Source organism: Podarcis filfolensis, assembly GCF_964270895.1.
Source record: "Podarcis filfolensis genome assembly, chromosome: 3".
Lineage (NCBI taxonomy): Eukaryota > Metazoa > Chordata > Lepidosauria > Squamata > Lacertidae > Podarcis > Podarcis filfolensis.
Genome location: NC_139606.1, coordinates 103,578,113 through 103,599,577, shown reverse-complemented (window position 1 = coordinate 103,599,577; position 21,465 = coordinate 103,578,113). Strand labels below are relative to the sequence as shown.

Below are 21,465 nucleotides of genomic sequence, written 5' to 3'. Positions count from 1 at the left end.
GACAGGTGCTGCTTGCCTCACCCCCCCCCGCCCACCCTGTGCCCCTCGCCGAGGAGTCCTGCTTTTCGGTTATCTCTCCTTGGGCGTCTCTCTGCTCGCGCTCATTGATAAAAATTTGATTCTGCCTCCGTGGCCATATAAGGCCCGGTTTCCTTCCCCGGAGTCCCTGGCTGGGCCCCTCACATTCCTTATAAGCTGCAGCTGTCTCTTGCTTTGGTGCTGTTTTGGAAGGGGGCAGGGAGGACACAGGGAATTGAAGCACTTGGCTGAACAGACTATTCCTTCTCTCCCTCTCCCTCTCTCTGTCTCCAACCAGCTCCTCTGCTGGCTTGACTCACAGCTCGCTTCTCAGCAGCTATCGTATCAGTAAAGGGAGCCGACAGCCCTGATAACGTGGGACAATTGCTCCCCTTCCCCCAGGAAGCTTAAAAGGTCTTGGGCTTGCTATCTGTATGACTTTACTCTGCTTTTATAAAGCACCTTCTCGAGGCACCAGAGTTCTTCATGCACATACATGCATCTCACAAAATACAGAGTTGTAGAATTGGAAAAGGGACTCCAGGGTCTTTTAGTCCAACCCCCCACAGTGCAGGAATCTCAACTAAAGCATCCATGACAGATCGAACCTCGGCTTAAAAACCTTCAATGATGGAGAGTCCACAACTCCCGAGGGAGACTGTTCCACAGTCAAACAGCTCTTACTGTCCGAAAGTTCTTCCTGATGTTTAGCCGGAATCTCCTTTCTTGTAACTTGAAGCCACTGGTTCGAGTCCTACCCTGTGAAGGAGAAAAGATGTTTGCTCCATCTTCCATCTGACAGCCCTTTAGATATTTGAAGATGGCTATTGTATCTCTTCTCTGTCTCCTCTTTCCCACGCTAAACATTCCCAACTCTCTTTCTCTCTATATATATATTTATTTATTAGTTTTTTTAACATCTCATTTCCAACAATCACATAACTTAACTTCTTATACATTGTTTTAGACTTCCGTCGACACCTCTGATGATTTTCCGTTCTTTATCACTTATACTGCATTTCTTAATATATCTATTACTTTTAATTATCATCAACTAATAGTTCTCCTCATAGTCTTTCTTGCAATATTTCAAATAGTTCTCCTTACAAAACTTCTTGCAGTCCTGCTGGCGTAATCGGTTCATTACTATTACTTTTCAAATAGTTTGTTGAAGAAGACTCCAGTCTTCTAAGAATCTCTGGCCCCACAGGTTTCGAATCCTTCCAGTTAATTTATCCAATTCTGCATAGTCCATCAATTTCATCCACCATTCTTCTTTCGTCGGTAATTCTTCTTGCTTCCGTTTTTGTGCCAATAGTATTCTTGCTGCCGAACACTCCCAGCTCTCTCAACTGATCCTCATAAAGCTTGGCTGCCTTCCTCTGTGCATGTTCCAGCATGTCAGTATCCTCCTTAAATTGTGGTGCCCAGGACTGGACACAGGGCTCCAGGTGTGGTCTGACCAAGTCAACAATCCTCTGAACCTCACAACAATCCTGTAATGTCAGTGGCATTGTTCTGTCCCTACCCCACCCCCAAGTGCAGATGAAAAGGTTCAGGCTGAGAAGAGAATGTTTGCTTGAGTCTACCTGATGAGTTGAAGGTAGGATTCAGCCACAGATTTGCTGGCTCTCTCCCTCTTTGCCACCAGGGTTTTGGAAGCCCCTTCCACCACATAGGGAGCTAGCTGCCTTCTACTGAAGTCAGGCTGTCGGTGCAGCTAGCTCAGCATTGTCAATGGCTCTCCAGGGTTTCAGGCAGGCCTTTCCCATCCCTCTCTGGAGGTGCCAGGGTTTGAACCTTCTGCATGCAAGGCAGATGTCCTGCCACATAGGAGACTGCCTAGGGCCAGGTCAGACGGTTTTATCTCTTCCGCATCTTTGACTGCTCTGGTCAGCAGCTACCCTGCAGGGTCTCTGGCAGAGGCCTTTCCCATCATCTGCTGCCTGCTGATCTTTTTCACTGTAGGTGCCATTGGTCCATTTCACAGAATTGTAGAGTTGGTAGGGATCACGAGGGTCATCTAGTCCAACCCCCTGCAATGCAGGACTCTTATGCCCAGTGTGGGACTCGAAACCATGACCCTGAGATTAAGAGTTTCATTCTCTACCGACTGAGCTATCCCTCGGCTAACTGTTGCATGTTCTCAATTGGCAGAAGCTCTCCACAGATTGGAGCAGAGGTCTTTCCCATCACCTCCCGTCCGACCCTTTTAACTGGAGATGCCGGGTTTTAAACCTGCGGCCCTCTGCGTGAAAAAGCATGTGCTCTCTCCCACTGAGCTGTAGTCCATTTCCAACCTTGAGAAAATCCCTGGCTCTCATTTATTTCCTTTTTTCATATTTTGGAAGATACAGGAAATGAAGCTTCTGTAATAGCTTCCTCGGGTCACAAATCCGACCCCCGGCGCAATAGAGAGCGCAGCGGGCAACTGTATGAAGCAAAATACTCCTCTTGTGAAAACCAGCATTGCTTGAACTGCTTCCCTAGTATTGCCGTAGAGCAGGGTTTCCCAAACTTGGGTCTCCAACTGCGTTGTTGTTGTTTTTTTGGACTACGATTCCCATCACCCTTGACCCCTGTTCCTGCTAGCTACAGATGATGGGAGTTGTAGTTCAAAAACAGCTGGAGACCAAAGTTTGGGAAACCCTAACCTAGAGAGACACCTTTGCCCAACCTTCACCAAGCTGGCTTGTGGTGTGTTTGTTTTATGGGGTTCATAAGGACATTAGATGGAGACTTGCCGGTCAGAACAAAAGGCCATCAGTCCAGCATTTTGTTCTCACGTTGGTTGCCTTCGATGCCTATGGGAAGCTCACATGTAGGGCATGAGGGCTCACTGTCCCCAGCAACTGGTACTTGGAGGCATCCTGCCATCTGCGAGTTGCCGCCTGAGGCTTGGGGACATTGGGTTTTTCCAATTGGCACAGCTCAGCAATGGAGGTGTGTTGCAGATTAGGTCATAATCTTTGCCTTTACAATTGGAGGGTGGGGGGGGGGAAACCCCACTAAAACTTCTACATGCAGAAAATAATGTACCCACACCCTCACTTTCCCACCCGTGTTCTAAGCTCCGGCCAGCATTTTAGAAGACTGACTGCAGAGGCTAGAACTATGGGCCTTATTGCTGCTCTTGACCTTTTGGAGAAAGGAAGAGGGATTTGAGGAATCTTTTATTCCTTCTCTGCCCGTTACATAAGGAGCCAGTTCCTGTACTTGTGCTCTTTGGAGAGCTTGTTTTTGTGTGTGTGTGTGTGTGTGTGTGTGGCTGTTGACCGGCTACAAGTCTTCGGACTGAATGGGTTTTTAGTTTTTGGAACAGAGTTCGTCTGTGCTCTTTCCAGTTACCAGTGGTGCTTTTAACTTGAGGTGGTAGGATTTGAACTGGCAACCTCGCGTGTGCTCTGTCCCTGCGCTGCAGCCCCTTTTGTTGCTGTTGTGGGTTTGAAGGAGAACCAGACAGATCAGAGTGGGCACTTCCTCATCCCAAGAGAGCCACATTCCTTTCTGCTTAACCTTGCAGCGTGGCCACAAGGAGGGTGCATTGCAGGGTTAGTGGGGGATATGGCTGGGGAGAATTCCAAGGGTCAGATAGAGAGGTCTGGAGGGCCACATTTGTTGTCCCCCCCCCCCATTTATATTTAATTAAATTTTCCCAAAAAAATCACATGCATTTACCAATACATGATACATATTTTTCCTTTCGTTCTGTCAACTCCCCATCCCATTTTCCATGGTATTTTTTAATTTCTCTTCCTTGCTGCATCCTATCTTCTCTCTCTCTTACACCATAACCATCATACAATAATCTCTCATTCTGTTGCTCATAGTTCAAATTCCGCTTTCAAAAATTCCTCTTGCTATCATATTTCTTTAAATAGTCCAAGAAAGCCTTGCATTCTTCGACAAAACACAAGCATCATTAGGTTCTCTTATTTTAGCTGCTAGCTTTGCTGATTCCGCATAGTCCTTCACTTTAAGTATCCAATCTTCTTTGGTGGGAACTTCTGCTTTTCATTTTTGTGCATAACGAGTCCTAGCTGCTGTTGTTACATGCATAAACAGCTTTATCATCTTTTTTGGAACTTCGTTCCCTATATTCCCCATGGAGGGCCACCTTTAAGATGATGCTCTGGAGGTCTGTCACCCCTAAAACAAATGATGGGCCTGCCAAGGAACTAGTAAACCGAAATAAGAAGGTTGGAACGGTTTACTCCGGAAGGCGAATCGCCAGCCATTTGCATCTTTTCTGTGTCCACTTGTCTATAGATGCATGTTAGGTGTCCCCTTTTTGGAAAACTTGTCAGGAGACATACTCCAGGACATAACAGCTCGAAACTGTGAGTGATACCCATGTTCCAATATATCTTACTTTATCTCACTGCATCCGTTCAACCAGCTCACCTGGGTTCTGCCTCCTTCCCAAAATCCACCTATTGGGTGATGGTGCACAACTTGCCATGGAAACATTTTTCGCCACTCACATTCTGGCACACAAAATAACATAGCAACTGGAGACAGCAGCTTGGCAACGGGCAGCGTCTGCTGGAAGGTGGAGAAAGAGAAAAGTGGAAATTGAAGAGGGGGTTGAGCTTGAAACCCCAGTTCTGTTTGACCTGAGGCTGGGGTTATAAGCATCTGCTGTGTATTACTGCATACATTGTTTTAAATCTAGGCTCTAGATTTAAAACTAAGTGTGCAAAGGATGCTTATGCTCTGGCTGCAACCTCATTCTAGGTCAAATGAAACGGAGGGTTTGAGATATATTCTGGAGAGAGCCATGGGTAGGAAATGGTAAGAGGACCTTTACAATCTCTGAAATCCTTATAACTAAACATTCACACCATACCAGTGAAAGTATGGGTAATGGTGGGAGAAAGTGGGAAACTATCCAGAAAGTTCCCAAAGATACACTGCTCAGATCTACTGTAGCAATCATGGACTTACATCAGCCTTGCAAATAAGCCTACAAAAGTTACTAGCCTGCACAGATGTTTACCAGCCTGCGACGGAGGAGTTTTGGGAAGCTCTGCTCTCCTTGTGGTGGCCTGCTGCATTTCTGTACAGTGGTACCTCGGGTTAAGAACTTAATTCATTCTGGAGGCCTGTTATTAACCTGAAACTGTTATTAACCTGAAGCACCACTTTAGCTAATGGGCTCTCCCGCTGCTGCCGCACTGCCAGAGCACGATTTCTGTTCTCATCCTGAAGCAAAGTTCTTAACCCGAGGTAATATTTCTGGGTTAGCGGAGTCTGTAACCTGAAGCATCTGTAACCTGAAGCATCTGTAACCCGAGGTACCACTGTACTAGGGACAGAGAAGGAACAGACCGCTGCAGCCGTTCTTCTTTGTTTTAAGTTTTCCAACAGCACATAGAGCAAAATATTTAATATAGATTATTTTGTTGCCTTCTGTAGCAAACGTAGAAAACAGAAAGTGAGAAAGAAAAGGAAAAGAAACATATACTAAGGATTCTCAGTTATATGGATCCATCTGCCATGGAAGCATTAGTCAAGGTTCCTGCATTGGAGGGGGTTGGACTAGATGATCCTCAGGGTCCCTTCCAACTCTACAATTATGGTCTTACAACATCAAAGTGAACCTGTTTGTTTATTTATTAAATTTATATGCCGCCCTTTATCCGAGGGAACCACAGGACAGTTTATAGCATAAAAACACAAAAATACCTAACATAACAAGCAAAACTATACACTCCCAACAGTTTAAGAAGCCACAGATTGTTTAATTAGCCAAAGACCTGGGAGAAGAGGAATGTTTCTGCCTGGCACCTAAATATTTGTAACGAAGGTGCCAGGCTAGTCTCCCTGGGGAGATCATTCCACAAACGAGGAACCACCGCAGAAGAGGCTCGTTTAGCTCAATTTATCTGCTCCAATATATAAGAACATAGGAATCATAATCCGTCAAGAAATCTAAAATATATTCAAAATTAAAATGGGGGGGAGGGTTACAGTTAGTTCCACATAAATAAGTAATTCCGCAGGGTGGTCTTTTTCAGTTGAATTCATTTATCATGCAATTAGTAAATGGCTGCCAAACAGCTTCAGAATCCTCAGGAGCAGCTTTGTTGTGTCCATTTTTCAGATTCCACTATAAATAAAAGCTTTTTTGTATCATGCGCCTGAAGTCAGACTGTGTGCATCCTTCTGAGGTCTGGGTAATAACCGAGTGCTCAACTATCGTCATGATTTTTCCTTGTTGCTTTCCGAAATATCAAACTTGGATTTTTGCAGAAATGTGAAATTTGTTGACAAAGAACCTAAGATGAACCCTACGGGATCAGGCCCATTCTGGGTGGCCCACGAGCAGGGCCTGAGAGAAACATCATTCTCCCCACTTGTGAAATCCCAGCAATTCAGAGAAATGTTGCCTATGGCGATGGAGGTAGGAAGATAGAATCATAGAATCATAGAGTTGGAAGATAGCTAAGGAGGGCAGGAGGAGCAGGGAAAACTAAGCTTGGTGTGTTGATGTGCAGGCAATGTTGGAGTCTTTGGAATATGTGTTAAACATTAGCAGACTGGGGGAGTAAGGCTGGAACTTGAGGAACATTGAGGTTAGCTGATATAGTTGGAAAAGGGTTTATAAGGAGCTCAGATCGTGAAAAAGGCTCCCAGAGATCATTTTCTAGTCATGAGTTCTTACGATATGCTTCATATCCTTTGAAAAAAAAACTCCACAATACAGTCATACTTCGGGTTGAAGTTGCTTCAGGTTGAGCATTTTCGGGTTGCGCTCCGCGGCGACCTGGAAGTAACGGAATGCGTTACTTCGGGTTTTGCCACTCGCGTGTGCGCAGACGCTCAAAATGACACCACCTGCATGCGCAGAAGCGGCGAATCGTGACATGCGCAGATGCAGGTTGCATTCTGCTCAGGATGCGAACGGGGCTCCGGAATGGATCCCGTTCGCATCCAGAGGTACCACTGTAATGAGGACTAGAAACCTGGTGTGTTTATAAAGCAGAAGCTCTCTGCCTTGATACTATAACAATAATATAATAATTTATTATTTATTCCCTGCCCATCTGGCTGGGTTTCCCCAGCCACTCCGGGTGGCTTCCAACCGAATATTAAAAACAATACAGCGTCAGACAACTGTATATGCCACCAGGCTTTATGGTAAAAGGGGGTGGTAGGGTTTGTTGCACAGCAGAATGAAGGCCTTCCAGACTTCTACTAAATCCTGGCCAGCCTTGTCTGTTTATCCTGCAGTTATCCAAGCTGCAACAGTGTCAGCAATAGGAGTGCTGAAACTGGGTTCCGGTAGATGTGGTCAGAGGGCGAGTCACAGGCTACTGAAATGTACTCATAAGAGAGAAGAAAACCCCTCAGCCCTAGAAACCCCAGTCCCGGTTCCTGATTCTATGGCAGCAGATGCTCAGATGATTACACCCACACCAGCCCCATTTCACTTCTTATGAAATGCTAACAGCTTTAGCTTTCCTGCTGAGAGGAGGAGAGGAATTAATGTTACTTTTCCCCCCAGTCAGTCATCCACAAAGAATCCTGCTGCTATGAGTTCTGTTCTCATTTTCCTCCCCGATGTAAGGGATGCTACCATTTTCTTAATGCAGAAGTTGCTTCTTTGTGGTGGTGTTCTTTGGGGGCTGGTCCAGGGGGGCTCCACTAGATCCTTGCCCTTCCCCCCCCCCCCGTGTTTTCTTCTTAAACTGGATTTTATTTTCGTTTTAGTTTGACTGGCTCGCTGGCCACGCTGCAAAGCACGGTGCTGCGTGTGGGAGACCTCTGGCCCCTTACAGTCCTCACGAGCTCAGAGATCGAAATGTGCATATGAATTAGCCCATGCAAATTTGTACCATGTGTCTGTGAAATACCTAGCAACATCCCTGCTTCTGTGTAGGAAGTTTGATGAAAGCTGTGAGCAGATCATTGGATCTTTTGTCTCCTTTTTGGGTGGGGGGGGGGGGAGAATACATATATGCATGCTCTTCATCATGTGCAGAGAAGATCCATGTGCAAGCATCATGTGTGATGCGTCCTAATTTCCTTACAAAAAATTGCTGTTCGCTTAGAGGAGCAATATTAAGATATAGGGCAGGCACCCCCAACCTGTGGCCCTCCAGATGTTTTGGCCTACAACTCCCATGATCCCTAGCTAACAGGACCATTAGATTTCACTCCTTCTTGAAAACAAACAGTGTAGGGGATAGCCAGCTGGCTGCACAGCAACAAAACCCAACTACAGTGGTACCTTGGGTTACAGACACTTCAGGTTACAGACTCCGCTGACCCAGAAGTATTACCTCGGGTTAACTTTGCTTCAGGATGAGAACAGAAATTGGATGGTGGCGGCACGGCAGCAGCAGGAGGCCCCATTAGCTAAAGTGGTACCTCAGGTTAAGAACAGTTTCAGGTTAAGAACAGACCTCTAGAACGAATTAAGTTCTTAACCTGAGGTACCACTGTATTAGAGTCAGTTTGTGGCCACTGCTATCGGAGTTCCCTCAAAAATGCAGTAAAAGACGTTTTGGTTCCTGGTTTCCCTTTTAAAGAAAACGGGAGAACAGTACTGCAAACTCTTAGAGAAGTGGATAGGTTGCCTTCCCTAGCTTTTGATGCCTTGCTCTATGATTGACACTGGCTGGGGCTCATCAGAGTTTTAGGCAATATGATAAGAGCATCAGAATAGCCTGCTGATTTGGCCAGTGGTCCATCTTAGCCCAGCATCCTGTTCTCACAGCGGCCAGCCAGATGCCTGTGGGAAACCTGCAAACAGGACCCGAACTCCAACAGCATTCTCTGTGCCCCGTGGTTTCCAGCGACTGACATTCAGAAGCATTACTTCCTCCGCCTTTGATCCCAGACACGTAGTGGGTCCCGATCCACCAGTTGAAGACTATATAGGGCAGCCTTTTTCAGTCTTGGGTCCCAGGTGTTGTTGGACTACAACTCCCATCATCCCCAGCTAGCCGGTCCAGTGATTCAGGATGATGGGAGTTGTAGTCCAGCAATATCTTGGGGACCCAAGGCTGACAAAGGCTGCCCTATAGGGTAATACTGCTCAGCACTTAGAATCATAAAATTGTAGCATTTATTTGTATATAATTGTACAGTTGGAAGGGATACCCAAGGGTCATCTATTCCAACTCCCTGCAGTGCAGGAATCTTTTTGCTCGATGTTGGATGTGAACACACAACTCTGAGGTTGAGCGTTTATCAATTGAACTATCCCAGGATTTGACTCAATTTGCTTAAAAGAGTTGGAAAGTTGTATGCTCTTAGGACAGGGGCGGAATGGTTAGTGTGAAGTCCATTTTATTTTTTTAAAGGTTTCTAGTCCCTGTGACTACAAAGATAAATTGTGTTAGCAATTTCTGTGGATGTGTTAGGAAAAACTAGGAAGGCGGCTGTATAAGATTTTCAGTGAATTGTGGTGGATCTTTGCTGTTCTTGCCCCTCCTGTTGTTGGCAAAACCAGAAAAAATGATTGGGGGTGTGAGAGATCATGCAAAGCTGCTTGGTTTGCATGATTTATCAGGCATGGCACAGAATTCACATTGCCTGTGCACACAGTTTAAATCCCTGGTAATTGATGATCTTGTATAGCAAGTCTGAAACCTTTGTTCTAACCCTGCGTTATTCCCCAGCAAGAACTGTGAGTACAGTTTCTCCTAAGCTCTTCAGGTCTCATTCAGCAAGCCTGGCTCATTTCCATTAGCATCCCAAGTGCCTCTCGCTCACTCGCATCTCCTGTTCTTAAATTAAATAGACCCTTTTTATTCCCCACTCGCCCAGCATGTTCTTCTGGATGAACAAATGATTTAGCATCGCCTATTTAGTTCCAGAAGCTATAAACTAGTCTGTCATACCCTGGGGTCCCCAAATGATGTTAGACTGAAAGTCCCGTCATATCTGACCATTGGGCTTGCTGGTTGAGGATGATGGGGATTGTAGTCCCAGCAACATCTACGGATCTAAGACTGGAAAAGGCCCGTTCTGAACTGTACTTGTGGGGGTTGGTGGGATTAACACATGGGTCGGCAAACTAAGGCCTGGGGGCTAGATCTGGCCCTGTCGCCTTCTGAATCCAGCTCACGGACAGTCCAGGAATCAGCATGTTTTTACATGAGTAGAATGTTTCCTTTTATTTAAAATGCATCTCTGGGTTATTTGTGGGGCATAGGAATTCGTTCATTTTCTCCCCTTCAAAATATAGTCCGGCCCCCCACAAGGTCTGAGGGACAGTGGACCGGCCCCCTGCTGAAAAAGTTTGCTGACCCCTGGATTAGCATATCTGTTACACGCAAGCTTAAAAGGGTGCTAAAAGCCAGCATGGTTAAATAAAACATGGTGGATAAAGTGTGAGCCCCAAATCAGGCGGAACCAGCTTCAGATCCCTACGTAGCTATAAAAAAAGCTTATGTGGGGTGACCTTGGAACGTCCATTTTCAGTTTTTCTCAGCCTGCCGTACCTAACAGAGGTGCTGTGACAACAAAATGAGAGAACCTCGCAAGTGTGTCACCCTGAGCTGCTTGGTGGAAGTGTAAAGTAGAATGTAATAAAGCGGGCATAGGCAAACTCGGCCCTCCAGATGTTTTGGGACTACAGCTCCCTTCATCCCTGGCCACTGGTTCTGTTAGCTAGGGATGATGGGAGTTGTAGTCCCAAAACATCTGGAGGGCTGAGTTTGCCTATGCCTGTAATAAAGGAATAAATTAAATGAAATAACAGTGGTGTTGTTTAAAAGAGCTGAGAACTGCATCCAAAGAACTGCAGGGTGCTAAGCAGTGGAAGCTTAAACCAGCTGGATTTGTAAATTACAGATGCTCCTGCAAATGGTCTCCATTAAAGAGTTCAGCACACGCCTTGCAAAGTCTTTGAGATCTGTCTAGTAACGGTTAAGGAGCAGCAGCCTCAGGTTTGAATTTGGGGTTGCACTGCAAACTTGGAACTCCGCTGAAAGATCTCCCAAGTGCAAATTTCTCCCCAGCCTGACTTGGCAGCTGATGCTGCAGAAGCTGCGGGTGCCTGCTAGATACTTGCAGACGGTCTGCTAGGAACAACATTCATTTTAGTCTCTTTTGTTTGTTTTCTTGCCCTCCTTGCACAAGCTAAGTAAGGCCAAGGCATGTGTGGAGTCCTCTTTACCTGGGGTTGGGGGAACTTCAGAGGCTAGATGCAGAGCTCCTAAACTTGTGGGCCCTCCAGATGTTTTGCTGGACTTCAGCTCCCATCATCCTCAGCCAGTTTAGCCAATGGTCATGGATGATGGGTGTTGTAGTACCAATCTCTCTCAGGATCCAAGAAAGGCTGGTCAAGAGAGAGGGCTGACTTTCTCCATTCTGTACTATTTTCTAGTTTTCTTTTGGCAGGGAACTTTCTACGTGGCAAAGGGTTTAAAAATGGCGTCCACCCCCTGGGGTCCGAAGTGGTAGAGGCCATGCTATCTCCTATTCCTATTGCATGTCTAGACTGGACCTTAGATTAGAAGTGAGGAACCTGTGGCTATGTTGCTAGACTATAACTCCCCTTGTCCCTGCCTCTTGGCCCCATTGGCGGGGACTGAGGGGAGTTGAATTCCAACAACATGTCCCTCACTCCAGCCTTAAATACAGACCCACTTCCCTCTGTTGCCTCCTAGCGACTGGCATTCAGTGGTCTTTCAGTTGTAAGTCGCTTTGGGCTGCCCTGGGCAAGAAAAAGCAACAAATTTAATAACTAATAGTTTTGTCTCAATGCTTCTTTGTATTAATGCAAACCTTGGGATTTCCCCAAGCCAGCTGATGACTCCATCTTGGGTGTGTATGGTGCTATTTTGGCTACACAAGTGTCAGCACTCACAGCCTGAACATCGGACATTGAGGGGATGGTGATGATCAGAGGCGGTGTACTCTGAGGACTTTAACATTTATTTACTCTGCAGCGTGTTAGGGAATTTACCTTGCTATTTAGGAGGGGAAAAGTGCGTCCTATGGTGCGAAAAATACGGTAGTGTGCCTGTTAAACTGTGCAGACTTAGTTTTGTTCCCCAATACCAGGACAGGTATGTTCCCGAACAACTTAGTTCAGAGGTAGAGAATAGGGCTGGGTGATACCTGGTTTTCAGCATCGTGATATATCACCAGCTAAACATTGCGATAGACTGATATATCGCAATGTCTGAAATAAGGATGGAACTATGTGAAGGCATTGGCTGGCGTCACGGTTTCTCCCACATTGTGATTTTTGCATAACACACACACACACAAACCTCATGATTTGCAATATACTGCCAGGTCAAAATGTATGAAACCAATCTCACAATATGGACCACAAACGGGTTTTGGATGATATATTGATATACTGTATAGCCCAGCCCTAGTAAGGAACTTAGGGCCAACCAGAGGTGGTTGGACTGTTATGTCAGGCATTTAGGGGTGTTTATGAACAGTGTCAGGGACGCCGGTGGCGCTGTGGGTTAAACCACAGAGCCTAGGACTTGCCGATCAGAAGGTCGGCGGTTCAAATCCCCACGACGGGGTAAACTCCCGTTGCTCGGTCCCTGCTCCAGCCAACCTAGCAGTTTGAAAGCACATCAAAGTGCAAGTAGATAAATAGGTACTGCTCTGGCGGGAAGGTAAACGGCATTTCCGTGCGCTGCTCTGGTTTGCCAGAAGCGGCTTAGTCATGCTGGCCACATGACCCGGAAGCTGTATGCCGGCTCCCTCAGCCAATAAAGCGAGATGAGCGCCTCAACCCCAGAGTCGGCCATGACTGGACCTAATGGTCAGGGGTCCCTTTACCTATGAACAGTGTTCTGGCCTGGTTCCTACTGTACCCGAAACCCCTTAATTCGCCCAGCGGTTTGTGGTGTTCTGCTGCTGTGCTTCACAGGCAGTATTAAGGGCCCTTTCCAGTCAGAGGCCTTTAACTGATTAGGGCTTGGTAGTGACTTGAACATAGCAATCGACACAGCCAACGAGAATCTGGGTCTTCATCAGGGTGAAACATTACTTATGAGGCATGCTATAAGTCTCAGCCCTGAACCTCCACATCCCAACGGCGCTATTCTCATGTGTAGTAATAGCACTGAGGCTGTGAGGTGGCTCATTCTCAGGGAGGGCTAGGCCTCTTTTGCGTTGTCCTGTGATGTTGTGAGGTGGTGTCCTCGGTTGCTATGCCTTTGCCTGCCCTGCTGACCCCCCTCCTAAGCACGCGAGGCTGCTAGTAGTTGTCTGGGTCTCTTCACGTGGCACTCGTCCCCTGACAAACGGAACAGCTGTGGGGCCGCTCCGTTGGAGCAAGGGGCTGGAATGTCCTGTGGCAGGTGTGAGAGAGGGGCCGATTCCCCTAAGGCTGCGGGGCGCGGTCTTGTGCCAGCCTGCCGCCTCGCTGCTATCCTGCCTTATCTAATTCTCCCCTTTTCTCAACCTGTGCAACCTGTTGTCACGTTTTGGCATGTTGGGAACTACCAAATCTTTCCCCTAAAGGTGCATGGCACGCTTGTGCGGACTGACGCATGGTTCGGAAGGAAATGTTCACAAGCAGAGGGCGTTAAAACAGCTGCTGGTTAGTAAGCATGCTTTAGGAGTCAGAGGAGTCAGACTGTTTGCCCATGCAGTTCAGTATTGCCTACACTGACTGGCAGCGGCTTTCCAGGGGTTTCAGACAAGGGTGCTCTCCCACCCCTAGCTGGTGAGGCCAGGGATCGAACCTGGGACCTCTCCCACACTAAAGCATGAGCTCTGAGCCACAATCCTATGTATGACAGCTATAATGCTGTCAAAGCTCTCTGCACAATTTCTCTTCCCCGTGTTCGTTTCCCTCTTGAGCATTTTGTTTGCACCTCTTCCTTTGATGTCCTCTCACTCAATCGCGGGGGCATCAGCAGTGGAACTTCATGCTGAGACATGTGGGTGGTTTTTTCTTTCTCTCTGGGGCTAACCCAGTCACAGCGGCACCCTCTAAAGCTGCATCAAATGGTATCTGATCTAATGCAGCTGCCCTGCGGAGGGTGCCAGGAAGCGTCTGGTGCTCCGCGTTGCTGGTGCAACTTTTGAAGTCTCTTAACTCTCAGGCCCTGGTTCATATATGCATGCACCATCTAAACTCTGTCGAGGCCCCAATGTACTCCCTGAGAGTCAATGTGTAGTATAAGAGCCATTTAAAAGTTGCACAGCGGTTACATGGGTAAGCGCTCCTCCCCAGCTTCCGTTCAAGGGTTGCGATGCTTAAAGCATCCCTTGGTTAAACTTGATTGGCAGGTTTGTTTTACTGCCAGTCCTATTCCCCCAACATCATTAGCTTTCCATGTGGTTCCACGTTTTGCAGGCAAGTGAGTGTCTCGACTCAGTTCCACGTTCTCATCTCTGTCCTCCCACTCAGACCAATCCCACCAGGATACTTCCACAATCTAATTCAGGCTTTCTCAAACTTGGGCTACCAGCTGTTTCGGACTACAACTCCCATCATCCCTAGCTATCGGGACCAATGGTCAGGGATGATGGGAACTGTAGTCTGAAACAGCTGGAGAGCCGCATTTGGGAAACCTTGGATCTGTTGTTGTAAGGCGGTTTTCCTGTGTCCCACATTATAACCTGCAGCTTCATACAGAGAAGTTGCAGCGTTCATGCAGCTTGTACTTGTATTTGGCATTTTTTATGTGCATTTTATAAAATGATGATGTATCTCTATTAAACCTCTGTGCATGAAATGGGCTCGTTTTTATTTATTTATTACATTTATATCCTCCTTTTTCTCCATTGTTTTTAAGGCAGCGTAGAGTTCTCCATCCATTTAATTTTTTTATTATGATTTTTAATTTACTAATTGCCTTCTTTTACACAGTTGTCTCAAGGCTATGTACAAAGAAAACCCTGGGGGTGAGTGGGGAGGAAACCCAGCAGTTAAATACTGTTGGTTCATTTAAAATCAAAACAATACCAAATGGACACTGGGGGTGGGGAGGGGAAAGGGTGAAGGGACACGATAGAGGTGTTTGGTGCAGAGAAAATGGAGAAAGAGATTTTTCTCCCTCTCTTATAGTACAGTGGATGCTTGGGTTGCAAACGTGATCTGTGCGGGATGCACATTCGTAACCCGCAGCATTCACAACCCGCTTCTGCACATGCACAACTGCCGAAACCCGGAAGTAACCCGTTCTGGTACTTCCAGGTTTCGGCGGTCCGCAACCCGAAAAGACACAACCTGAAGCGGCTGTAACCCAAGGTATGAACCTGGGGCCATCCAACAAAACTGGACACGTAAAAGAAGATAACTCCTTCACAGAGTATGTGAAATTCCCACAGGATGTAGTGATGACCCACCAACCTTGGATGCCTTTAAAAGGGGTTTGGGGAAAAGAAGCTACCATTTGAGTGTGAAAGGAGAATGGGAGAAGAAACGACAAGAGATGGGTAGAAATATACATGGGGTGAGAAGGGGGGAAATACAGAGGGAAAACTCTTGCCCACTCAGAGCTTCCAGATCAAAAATCTTTTGGACAACTTCTGGAGAAGGCTGTCGGATAGCTTATAGCCATGATGGCTGTGCTCTTGCCTCCACAGCTGGAGGCAGAAATGCTTCTGGCTACCGGTTGCTAGAAACCACAAGAGAGGAGAGTGCTGTTGCGCACTTGCCCTTTTTGTGGGTTTCGCACAGTGTGGTGTAGTGGTTAAGAGCGGTGGACTCGTAATCTGGTGAACCGGGTTCACGTATCCGCTCCTCCACATGCAGCTGCTGGGTGACCTTGGGCTAGTCACACTCCTCTGAAGTCTCTCAACCCCACTCACCTCACATAATGTTTGTTGTGGGGCAGGAAGAGAAAAGGAGATTGTTAGCCGCTTTGAGACTCCTTAAAAGGGTAGTGAAAGGTGGGATATCAAGTCCAAACTCTTCTTCTTCTTCTTCATCTGGTAAGAACAGGATGCTGGACAAGACAGGTGACTGGCCTGATCCAGCAGGATCTTCTTATGTTCTGTCCACTCACCCTTTTTTGCAGTCACTTCCACACTTGCGCACACCCAGCTTAACCCAGATTTTCTGTTTCTGCTATGCGTGTGTGTGTGTTTGTTTTGAGTTCCATGGAAAAGGTAGATCTGGATTAAATGGGAAAATAATACGAGACTGAATTTTGAGCATAACAACATGCGGCCACTTCTGAAAACTTCCTTGCATGAGCGGCAGCGAGTCCACAATAAGGTGCCATTTGAACATGTTCGCAGTTGTTTTTTCAAGACCGTCTCTCCACCACCCCACATCCTTTCTCCCCAGCGTCCCAGCCTGCCTGCCTCATCCAGAAACATTAAAGTAAAAAAGTGAGAGGAATTTGCCCAAAAGCAGGTTTTCAACCAAACACCATTGTAACCAACTGACTTTGAATACAGTGCTTATGCATTGCATTTTTATACCACCTTTTCTCCAAGTAGCTCTGGGTGATATACAGGATTGCCCCCCCCCATTTAATTCCTGGAACAACCCTGTATAAGCTGAGAGGCAGTGACTGGTCACCCAGTGAGCTTCACGGCCGAGTAGGGATTCAAACCCTTGTCTCCCAGGTCCTAGTTTGATGCTCTAAACCACTACACCACAGAGGTAAGATATCTGGTGTATTTTGCACAAACAAGCAAGGTTTCAGAGTTAATTAGTTAAAGGCCCTTTCGGGTAAAGCAGAAACAATGTCCTCATTTGCACCAAAATGCTAAGCTTAGCATCCCTGCAATCTTCCAGAGAGGAGATTTCAGCTCCCTTGCTCTTCCCCAGCCATTCTGCCGCAGTGCTGGGTGCACAGAACCAAGTCCGTGGTTTAGCTCTCTCCCCAAATCACTGCCTGTAATTTACAGTTTGAGGTCTGTTTGGGAGAGCATCTTAATTCTATGATGTGGCCTACCCATACAACTTTAGCGTGCAAAGGAAGCACACCATCCCATTAAGAGTCTCACGAAAGTCTTGCTTCAAACACCAGGATCCCTGACTTGTGTGTGTACATGTTTTCTTTTCCATGTTTGCTGCAGAAATGCTCTGCAGACAGCTGTACTGGCCCTAAAACCGGTCATGTAGCTGCCTTGCACCCTGGGGGAAGAAATGCATTCAGCACTCGCTCTTAACTGTGTAATGTGTCCAGTAGCCCTTTAGTCATTATGCACCATGGATGGTTATCTTATTACCTCTGTAGCTCAGGGGCAGAGCATCAGAGACAGAAGGTCCCTTGATTAATCTCCCAGCATCTCCAGTAGGGCTGGGAGATGTTCTTGTCTACACTGACTGGTAGCTGCTTTCCAGGAACTCAAGACAATATTGAGCTAGGTGAACAACTGGCCTGACTCTGTGTAAGGAAGTTTCCAATATTCCTATGTTTTGCCAGGAGAGGTGGATGGGGAAGGATGCGGATTTGCCTGAACTGGTGAGGCCAGTGATCTGCTGTGATGGGTTATAGCAACTTTGCACGTACTAGGTTGTCAAGAGGATACTCCAGACATCATGTAAACATACCCATGGACAAGCCTCTTCCAGCCTTGCAAATAAACCTATAGAAAATAAATAAAGTTTGTTAGTTAGTTACTAGGCCATTTACACTCATTTGTTAGCAATATCTGTTCTTGAAAGTGAGTGACAGAGGGCAGACATACATTCATATCCCATCTTTCTTCTGTCTAGGAAACCCATGTGGTTCCCATGTGGTCTCCCATGCAGGCACAGACCAGATCCAGACCTCCTTAGCTTTAGCAAAGTGGTAGCTTCATGTACCCTCAGACCATAACCACCATGTTTGTAAGCTTCCCTATCCTGTTGGTTGGAGATGGTGTCTGTCTGCATCGCCTGTGGCCCTCTAGATCTTGTTAGGGCTACAACCTCTCTGACCATTGGCCACAGTGGCTGGGGCTGGTGGGAGCTTGAGTCCCACAACATCTGGGGAACCATAGATGCCCCACTGCTGCAGCACAAGTCGGCCATGGTGTCATCTGCCAAACCCATGAGAGGGCAGTCTTTGCATGATTGGCAGGTGACTCAGAGACCCATTGGCTTCCCAGCCAATGGATTTAAAAGCTAGTGGTTAAGAGTGTTGGACTAAGACCAGGGAAAACTGAATTCAAATCCTTCCAAACTTGAAGCATGGGAAGGCCTATTAAAAAAATTATAATTTGGCAGAAAATTCAGATTATTTGATATGTATATGTATAATTAGAATATTTAATGTGATTTGATTGGATTGTTAAAGTGGAAAATTTAATAAAAATGAATTTTTTTTAAATCCCTGCTCGGTCTTGAAGCACACTTGGCAAGCTTGGGCCAGTGGCTCTTCCGGGCATAGCCTACCTCTCAGGGTTGTTGTGAAGATAAAAAGGGGGGTAGCCATTGTACAGAGCCCCGAGCTCTTGGAGGAAGGGTGGGCTTAAAAATATTGTAAATGCAACCATAGTTATTCAGAGAACTGATGCCGTGGGGTTGTTGCTGCCCCCTAGTTTTTGTAGATTTGATCTGTGAGAAAGTCAGGCCACTTGTTCATGTAGCCCCCACTTCACCTCCCTCCCCCCAATAAGCACAGTGTTAAGTGTGTTTGTGCAGAATAGCGACCTGCTCCTGCCCTTTTCCCATGGCAGGCAATTGCCCTCCCTCTTGTGGTGGGTGGCATTTTGGGGTGTGGGGGGGGTGAGTAATAGCTCTCCCCCTTCTCTAGTGGAAAGGAGGTTGCAGCTGAGATAATGGAAAGTTAATTTGCCGGGCTATGTACCATTATCACATGCTCATCCTAATTCCATCTACACAGATCTCAGTGCCAGGACGGGAAAGGAATTGGGGGCTGGCGTCTGCTGGGCAGCCCTCCCCACCTCTTCTCTCCCCTTCCTCCCCCCCCTCCTTCTCCTCCACACTCCCTCCATGCAGCAGGGAAGGGTGATCTGGATTGGCTGCCTCTGTCCAAAATGGGCTGCCTTTCCTTTTTTAGATGTTAGTCGAGCTGTGAATTCCTTGATTTTGGCAGAGTGTCAGGTCAGGAGCCTGGAGGAGCACATGGGAGCTCCAGACCCACCAATCTGCATGGGGTGGGCAGAGCACAGACATCACACAAAACCCATTAACCCTTTCCCGGGCGTGGAAGGTACAGGCATGCTGACCCGCAGGGACCAAGAGCAGATCACTCCCAGGGGTTAGCTTCCACCGTTCCAATTACGCCGTCTTTAAAGGTCAAGAACTTTATATACGTATTTCTCTCTCTCTTTTAAATTAAAAACAAACAAACCCAGTTCCCGGCATTCTGTCACATTTTAGCATGACCAAAAATCCAAGCCAGAATGTGGACGCAAGAAGGCTAAGGTTCTCAATGGCTAGAGTCTCCCAGGGAGTAGTAAGATCTCGCGTATCACCGAATGTTTGTCGTTTGCTCAGATGTGGAACAGTGAGATGCAGTGATTCTCCCTACACGCTGCTGCTATTCCGCTGATACGGGAGTCAAACAGATTTTACTTTGGCTAAGCATGTTTTCTTGGGAGTAGGAGCACTGTTTTGTGGCCTAAGACTGCAACATGCTTTGAAAGATGGAAAATCAGGCAATCAGCATCTGCAGCCATGTAAATACCCGTTGGCTGGCTGCCCCTCAAATATAATACAGTGGTACCTTGGGTTACATTTGCTTCAGGTTACATACACTTCAGGTTACAGACTCCACCAACCCAGAAATATTACCTCGGGTTAAGAACTTTGCTTCAGGATGAGAACAGAAATTGTGCTCCGGCGGCGCGGCGACAGCAGGAGGCCCCATTAGCTAAAGTGGTGCTTCAGGTTAAGAACAGTTTCAGGTTAAGAACAGACCTCCAGAACGAATTAAGTTCTTAACCCAAGGTACCACTGTATGTTCTTAAAAATAAAAGGAAAGAGAGGATGCTCTGAGGTACCAGCCCAGGTGCTGACCCTGGGCCTGTTTGCTTGTTTTTCCATTGTGTGTTACCTTCTGGGTGGCTGTTTGGGGTTTCCTTACTCTGTGACGTCCAGGCCCTGAGAGACAGCTCTTGTTGTACCACTGATATTTTTCTTCCGCAAAAACCAGAGTCGAGCGTTAACATGGGTGAGCCTCCACAAGTTTAGTTCCACTTTAAAATAGCGGTAGAGCATCTCTTTTGTTTACAGAAGGTCCCAGGTAGAATCCTGTAGCATCTACGGACTGGGAACTTCTCCCATCTGGAACTCTAGAGAGCAAGTGCCAGTCAGTCCTGAGCTCGATGGACCAGTCGTCTGACTCACTTTTCCTACGTTCCTATGTAAGAACCAGGATTTGGCCTAGTGCCCGGAACCAAGTTGTGTTTTGAGCCTGGCCGTGTTCCCATAGGGCTGGCGCTTTGACAGGAAAGGCCCGGCTCCTGGCGGTAGGTAAATATGTATCACCATCAGACGTGTCTGTCTCCCTGCCGTGAGGCGCTTACAATTGCAGGTGGGTGGGGAGCTTAACACGGAGTGGGGACACAACAGGAAAGGAACGGAAGTGCAGCCAATGGCGAACAGGAAAACGATATTTGGTGGTTTCTCTTGCATGTGCTTATGCTTCCAGGATTTGAAGGGAATAAGAGAGGTGGCGTGCTGGCTGCTCTGGGAGGCAATTTCAAGCATCTGGGACAGCAGGGGAGAAGGACTAGAGTCCTCTCAGGTGTTAAGAGGCTGGAGGAGCGAAATTCAGAGGCAGTGGGGTATCGGAAATTGTAAAGAGGGGTCAACTCTGCGGAGGGCTGGCAAACTTGGGCTGGAAGCGGATACTGTTGGGGGTTGAAGAGGGAGAAGCATGTAATCGGAACTGTGAGGGATTTTGGCAGCAGATGAGCGCTAGACTGATGCAACAGGACCAAGGTGAGGGGACGGCAGACCAGCGTGGAGAAGGGCTGCAGTAGTTTCAACGAGAGATGGCCAGGGCATGGACCAGACCTTTTGTCAAGGGGAAGGAGAGGAAGGGCTGCATTTTTGCAGTGCTGTGATGGGAGAAGCGGCACAACGGTGGCTGCAGGTCGAATGTGGGGAGCAAAGGAATAGGTGTGTGTCAAAGATAAAGAAAGGCCATTTAAATAAACATTCACATTACATTGGTACCTCGGGTTACATACGCTTCAGGTTACATACGCTTCAGGTTACAGACTCCGCTAACCCAGAAATAGTGCTTCAGGTTAAGAACTTTGCTTCAGGATGAGGACAGAAATCGTGCTCTGGTGGCGTGGCAGCAGCAGGAGGCCCCATTAGCTAAAGTGGTGCTTCAGGTTAAGAACAGATTCAGGTTAAGTACGGACCTCCGGAACGAATTAAGTACTTAACCTGAGGTACCACTGTATCAGCATCAAAAAATGTTTAGAAGATAGTGAAATAGGATGGTGTATTCACTTTTATTTTTATGTTTTTAGGTTTGATGTTATGTTATTAATAACTTTTTCTGTTGAGAGATAGCAAAGTGGGTGAAAATAGAAACAAACCAGAAGCAGAAGTTGGGGGAAGTCTTGGAGGAGAGGGAG

The 21,465-nt window shown here is 47.0% G+C and overlaps 1 protein-coding gene across 2 annotated transcripts in view; it reads left to right on the top strand.

The window, feature by feature from the left end:
* The window catches only part of SRF (serum response factor), a 73,062-nt gene that overhangs the window by 21,158 nt on the left and 30,439 nt on the right, over positions 1-21,465 (top strand). The window lies entirely within an intron of this gene.